This window comes from Bison bison, unplaced genomic scaffold, assembly GCF_000754665.1.
Source record: "Bison bison bison isolate TAMUID 2011002044 unplaced genomic scaffold, Bison_UMD1.0 scf7180017864249, whole genome shotgun sequence".
Lineage (NCBI taxonomy): Eukaryota > Metazoa > Chordata > Mammalia > Artiodactyla > Bovidae > Bison > Bison bison.
Window position 1 is genome coordinate 2,291,747 of NW_011494821.1, and position 5,900 is coordinate 2,297,646.

General features: G+C 49.2%; 1 long non-coding RNA gene across 1 annotated transcript; it reads left to right on the forward strand.

Annotated features, from left to right (window-relative positions):
* Positions 1-1,862: 1,862 nt before the first annotated feature.
* Positions 1,863-5,639, forward strand: LOC104994003. Its single transcript, XR_825905.1, has 3 exons — positions 1,863-2,672; positions 3,550-4,145; positions 4,934-5,639. It is a non-coding gene; the product is annotated as an uncharacterized LOC104994003 (long non-coding RNA).
* The last annotated feature ends 261 nt before the right edge of the window (positions 5,640-5,900 follow it).

A 5,900-nucleotide genomic window follows, 5' to 3' on the forward strand; every position in this document is an offset into this window, starting at 1 on the left:
GTTAGATCTGTGCACGTAACTATCTTCCATCTGGGAAACAGGCTAAGGTCACTTACCCAGACTTTTAAAATCAGCTTATGACGATGATTCTCTAACAGTTTTTGTCATACTGGATGTTTTACCCAGAGGGAATCTTTCCACTGGATTTTTTTCAAAGTATCTCCCTTTGCAGCAGATTTGAAATAAATTTTTAACTTGGGAGTGAAGTGCTTAAGTGTTCAGTCGCTTCAGTTGTGTCCAACTCTTCGCGATCCCATGGACTGTAGCCCACCAGCCTCCTCTGTCCATAGGATTCTCCAGGCAAGAACACTGGAGTTGGTTGCCATGCCCTTCTCCAGGGGATCTTCCCTACCCGGGGGATCGAACTCACATCTCCTGTGTCTCTTGCATTACAGGTGGATTCTTTACCCACTGAGCCACCTGGGAAGCCCCTTTTAACTTGGGGGTGGGGGGCGGCGCATCAAATCAGTGTACCTTCTCCTGCCCTCTCAACATGACTTAACATGTAGCTTAACATGACTACACTTTGAACACAGCTGCTTAGAGAAGAAAATTAAGAAAAAAAGTAATCAAAACAGAAATTGAGGGAAAGATTGTCTATATCCACAATCACCTGTCTTCCTTCCTTCCATCCTTCCTTCTTCTGTCTCTTTTCTTCTTCCTTTCTCTGTTTCTTTTCTTTCTCCCTCTGTAAGCAGATAGGTTAGGGGGTCCCTGGAGAAAGAGAACCAGGAATGACTTTCCTGACACTGTTGTTATTTAGTTGCTAAGACGTGTCCAACTCTTTGTGACGCCGTAGACCGTAGCCTGCCAGCCTCCAGTGTCCCTGGAATTCTCCAGGCAAGAATACTGGAGCGGGTAGCCATTCCTTCTCCAGAGGATCTTCCCAACCCAGGGATTGAACCTGGGTCTCCTGCATTGTAGGTGGATTCTTTACCATCTGAGCCACCAGGGAAGCCAGAAACAAGGCAGGCTGCACTTGTTTATGCCCCATAATACATCCTTGGGGCAGGGTCCTGGTTCCTCAGGGGATATACGTAGTAATACATTTTTGAGTTCTTCAGGAACCAAGGCCCCCATCCAGGTGGAAGATAGAATGATGACATTGACCCTCCTGAATTCAATCACCTTCAGCGTGGACTCTGTCACCCTTGGCCCCAATTCTGTGCTGAATGCTCCTCTGCTCAAGCCCCCTCATGAATATGCATGTACCTTTAGGTTAATAGCATCACCGTCATGAGTTTGAGTAAGCTCCGGAAGTTGAGGATGGACAGGGAAGCCTGGCGTGCTGCAGTCCATGGGGTCGCAAAGAGTCAGACACGACTGAGCGACTGAACTGACCTTAGGTTAAAACGTCCCCAATTTTGCTGTTGGGGAGACACTGCCTTGGAGGAAATGCCCCTCGTTTTCCTTTCTTGCTGTTGTAATAAATCCTTCCTTCTGATCCTTTTGCTTGGTTGTGACACCCACCAGTGTTCTTTCCTGGAGAATCCCAGGGACAGGGGAGCCTGGTGAGCTGCCATCTATGGGGTCACACAGAGTCGGACACGACCGAAGTGACTTAGCAGCAACAGACACCCACCAAGGGATGAACTCAGTTTTCAGGGAACACCTTCCCTTCCATTCCCTTCCCTTTCCTTCCCTTCCTTTCCTCCTTTCTAGCTTTTGGGAAAGCTTCAGGAAGGTTCCTGGTGCTCTTTAAGTCCCTAGGGAGCCTAAAGCTCACCCCTCATTTCTAACCCCACCCCAACCCTAAGCCCTTCCCCCACCAGCAGCACAGGGCTCATTAAAAAAAAAAAAAAAAAACTATTCAAAACTCAAGTATCTAGCAGCCTCTCTGGTAACTGCAAGTGAGAACCTGAGTAAAATCCGTAAAGATCATGTGAGTCAAGGGGGAAATAAGGTCTAATTTACAGAAGTCTCGTTTTGACCAGATTTTCCCCAACCTCTGTCCACCCACCTAACCCCCCACCCACCCCGCGCGGGGTTTCCAACCCTCCCAGCCAGCCTTTCCTGACCCACCGTCCGTGACCCACCTTTCAGGCCAGGCTCCCAGTCCCCTCCCATGGAAATATGACCTGTCACCTCAGCCGCTGGCTCAGACCACACACCGGGACACAGCCCAGCAGGAAAAGTCCAGAAGTGATCATCCCCACAGGCTCACGCCCCCTGGAGCATCGCGGGACTCTGAGCACCGCCCAGATCCGCATCCGGAGCCTGGGCGGCGAGGGGGCGCGGGGGGTCCCGGTCTCTAACCCCCAGGTTCCAGGAAGTCTGCCGAGAGGCTGCACGCCCCCTCCTCCTACTTCCCGTCCTCCCCTCTCTCCCCGCCTTTCCCTCCGCCCCATTCCCGGATTGAATTCCGGAAGAGTCCCCGAGCCTGCCGTGGGGTCCTGCAGGCGGTCCCTCTCCCGTCTGCTTTCTCTATTATTCTGATCGACTCTCGGGGACACCGTTTGTCAACTGTCGAGAGCTATGCATATGACCGGGGTTGGTATTGTTATTACTAAGAGGCGCTCGGTTTCGAAATCGCTTTGAATTTTCTGGCACCAAATCTTGGCGGTTCCCGTGCCTGGAAGCCTCGGCCGCGTGGGTGTTTTTTCGTCCCTGTGACTTGCGGAGTGGAAACCCACTCCTGCTTTCCTGCTCGGGAAGACGGTGGTTTGAGACGGGTGAGCAGAGAACTTGAACTTGGAGTTGGCCGGTGGGGGCTGGGACTCTTCCTCTGCGCCTGCCTTTCCCGATGACCTTAGACAAGTCACGTCACGTCTCCGAGCTTCAGTTTTCTCACCCAGAGTGAACTGAACCCCCTCCTCAGAGTGTTGTCCTGTGACCATGTGCCAAGGGAATGAAAGTAAAGCTCCTGGTGCCTGTACTCTAAAGACCTGGTTCAGTGACAGGTCAGGCATGCTGGCTGTCTCCACCGGCTGGGAGAGGGCTGGCAGGGTGGCCTGAGTTAGCATATTTTAAAAATAGGATGCCCAGTTAAAGTAGAATTTCAAATAAGAGACTTTTGTTTTTAAGTATATAAGTATGTCCTGTACAATATTGGGGATATACTTAGACTAAAAAAAAGTATTCCTTATCTGAAACCCAAATTTATCTGCAAACCCTAAAAGACTAAGGTACTGATAATGGATTCTCTTGGTGCTACTGGAGAGTTTTTGTCTGAGACAGAACTCCGGGGAAGATGAGGTGAGAGTCTTTGAAAGAAATATGGGCTGAAGTAGAAAGATCTAGAACACGGTCCTAAAAAGGGTAGCAGTGGCCTCCAGGCGTGGTTCACCTTCTGCTCTCAGACCAGCAGCTAACACACCAGCAGCCTGGATGGGGGCTGGGCTTGGCGGACCCCTGTCTCTCCTCTTCTCCCCCATTTCCAGTTTACCTGCTCCTCCTCCAGCTCCGGCTGGGGGCTGGCCACTAGGCCAACAACCCCCTTCCCAACCCTGCGTTCCCTACACCAGAAGGACAGCAAGAGATATCACAGAAGAAGCTAGACCGAGGTAGTAAATCGGGAGTAAAGCTTGCTCTGTGTTAATTATCTTCCAGGAAACCAGGACTGTGTCGCTGCAGAAAGCCGGGAGCAAGACACACCCCAGAGCTGGTTTAACCTGCTGTGACTAGACTGGCTGAATTAACTATCCCTCAACTGGACACATGACCACTCATTCCTATGGAGGACTTTCATCTGACAAACATTTTCTCCTCTCCTTTGTCCATCCCACTGGGAAGCATCAACTGGCTACTCCTCCTCCATCCTGACTCCGCCCCCATCACCTGTCTGCCTCTCCCTCCTCCACCTTACCTAGTCAGTCGCTTGGATCCTCCCCAAGCTCCACTGCTTAGCTCAGGCTCATCAGAGCTCACCTGAACTGCGGTAGCCTCCTCCCCATCTACTCATCTACCCCAGCTCCATTCCCCATAAAAGCAGGTCTCAGCTTGCCACTTCTCTGCTGCTAATCCTGTTTTGCATCAGAGGCCAAGGCCCAGCCCTCAGGGACCAACGAGCAGGACAAACCAGGGTGCCTGAATAAAACATGCCTCTTCCAGTCAGTCACCCAGGAGAAACTTACTCATCCCAGGAGGGGAGGCGGGGGAAGAAGCTCCAGGGAGGATTCTGGCCCAGCCAACTCTCATCAACCGAGGTGAGGAAGGGGGACACGGTGGTGGCTCAGCCTGGGGTAAGGACTAGACCCCACTCCACTTACAAACTGCCCTCTGCTTTTCTTAGATGTTCAACCTCATTCATAAAATCTGCTCAGTTGCTCTGTCGTGTCCGACTCTTTGTGACCCCACAGACTGTAGCCTGTTAGGCTCCTCTGTCCATGGGATTCTCCAGGCAGGAATACTAGAGTGGGTTGCCATTTCCTTCTCCAGGGGATCTTCCCGACCCAGGGATTGAACCCTGGTCTCCTGTATTACAGGCAGATTCTTTACCATCTAAGCCACTGGAGAAGCCCCCATTCATAACATAAGAAATGTAAATTAAAACTACAAGATACCATTTTTCACCTATCAGATGAGCGAAACCAGAAACCCAGCAAAAGGGAGCTCATGCCTGTCGAGGTCAAGGTGTGTGAAAACAGTCTGAAAGTTAATTGGCACAGTCTCTTTAAAGGGCCAACTGGTAATACTTGTCAAAAAATTATATATACAAACTCTTCCTCCTAGCATTTCCACTTTCAGAAATTTACCCTGCAGGTATACAGCTGCCCTGGTGGCTCAGACGGTAATGCATCTGCCTGCAATGCGGGAGACCCGGGTTCGATTCCTGGGTCGGGAAGATCCCCTGAAGAAGGAAATGGCAATCCACTCCAGCACTCTTGCCTGGAAAATCCCACGGATGGAGGAGCCTGATAGGCTACAGTCCCTGGGGTCGCAAAGAGTCGGACACGACTGCGCGACTTCACTTTCCTTTCCTTTCCTTATACAGGTGCCCCAGGGTTTTCCCAGTGGATCAATGGTAAAGTATCTGTCAATGCAGGAGACAGTGCGGGTTCTACTCCAGAATTCGGATGATCCCCTGGAGGAGGAAATGGCAATTCACTCCAGTATTCTTACCTGGAAAATCCCAGAGACAGAGGACCCTGGCAGACTATACAGTCCATGAGGTTGCAAAAGAATTGGACCTGACTGAGCAACTAAACCATAACAACACCATACAGGTGCCCTAACGTATGTATAATATGCATCAGGATATTCACTGAACTATAGCTTTCATAGTTTCCATTTGGAACCAAAATAGGAGGGTAGTTAATAAGTTCTACTTCAGCAATACAATTAAATATTATGTTCTATTTAAAAGAATGAGGCAGCTAAGTACTAAAATTAAGTGATCCTAGTTAAGATTTATCATGTGCAAAAGCAAAGTGCAGAACAGTGAGTACAGCATTTAAAGCTTATGATTTAAAAAAAAAAAGTAAACGTTTCATAAGTATAGAGTGTCTTTGGAAGGAAACAATCAACAACAGTGTTGTGGAGTGGGATGCTGGGAGACCAAGAATATAAATGGGAGGAAGACTTTTTGGTGTGTGCCCTTTGAATTTTGTGAAATATTATCAAATCCAGCAAAATATCATGAATGTGTATTTCATATGTATATTATGTATGTGTGTGTGTAAAGAATAATTTTAAGTGTAAGGGACCTTTTAAAAAATATGTTTATTTATTTATTTGGCCATGCCTTGAAGCTTGCAGGATCTTAGTTCTATAACCAGGGATCAAAACTCAGCAGTGGATGTGCACAGTCCTAACCCCTGCACCCCGAGGGAATTCCCTAAAATGAGAGGATTTTTCTACCCTGCTGCCGTCTATGGGGTCGCACAGGGTCGGACACGACTGAAGTGACTTAGCAGCAGCAGCAGCAGTGCTCCGTGAGAGATGGTGATAAGCGTACTGCA